Raw genomic sequence first — 773 nt, forward strand, 5'->3', positions numbered from 1 at the left:
GAATGTTCCTTGAGGGGAAATGGGCGGGGTTTGAATGAGGTGAGTGGGGCACAGCTGGCCCTGAGTCCCAACTCAGTGTGCCCTATCCCCGGCCGTCCCTCAGGAGGTGACAGGGCAGCCAGAGCCCTTCGATTCCAGAACCACCAGAGACTGGGACAGCTGGGGGAGAGGAAGGCAGAGCAGCTGAGGGGAGTCTGCTTTGGGGCCACCTGAGCCACAGGTCCTGTGAGGGGGAAGGGAGGGGGCCGGGGCCTGCCTGAAGCCGGAGGCCCGAGCAAAGCAAGGGAAGATGGCCAGGCCCGCCCTGTCCCCGCCGTGGGCTGCCGGGGTCCGGGCTGGGCACAGTGTCCATTTTCTAACAGTCCAGCAGGGGAGGGGCAGACAGGAGGCAGGGCCTAAACAAAAAGGCAGGCAGGAAAGGAACCATTAGCACCAGGAGAGCACCTGCCGGAGCTCTGACCTCAACCCCTTTCGTTTCATCCCTCCAGTTGAGTGAGACGTGCCTGTTTCCTCATAATGGGGACAACCTTAGTGCCTGTCTGAGGGTACTGCTGCAAGGGTGAAATGAGCTCATACACAGAAACATCTAGAACAATGCTTAGTGCTGTGTGTTTGCTCTCATTATCAGGACTGTCCCCGAAAAATGGAGCTGGAGAAGGGAAGTGTCTTGCACAATATCACAGCTCTTACTACGTGTCAGACCTGGGGTTTGAGCACAGGTGTGTCTGCCCACCCTCTATCAGGCCCCAGCTGGCAAAGACTGGAAGTGACGA

The 773-nt window shown here is 58.6% G+C and overlaps 2 protein-coding genes across 4 annotated transcripts in view; both read right to left on the bottom strand.

Annotated features, from left to right (window-relative positions):
• Window positions 1-773, bottom strand: part of GDPD3 (glycerophosphodiester phosphodiesterase domain containing 3) — an 11,863-nt gene that overhangs the window by 6,060 nt on the left and 5,030 nt on the right. The window lies entirely within an intron of this gene.
• The window catches only part of MAPK3 (mitogen-activated protein kinase 3), an 11,089-nt gene continuing 10,322 nt past the window's right edge, over window positions 7-773 (bottom strand). For both annotated transcript variants that reach the window (XM_006757769.2, XM_015560064.1), the window contains exon 8: window positions 7-395. The gene's annotated coding sequence lies outside the window, so the exon portion shown is untranslated. The remainder of the gene's footprint in view (window positions 396-773) is intronic.

Source organism: Myotis davidii, unplaced genomic scaffold (genome assembly GCF_000327345.1).
Source record: "Myotis davidii unplaced genomic scaffold, ASM32734v1 scaffold1695, whole genome shotgun sequence".
Classification (NCBI taxonomy): domain Eukaryota; kingdom Metazoa; phylum Chordata; class Mammalia; order Chiroptera; family Vespertilionidae; genus Myotis; species Myotis davidii.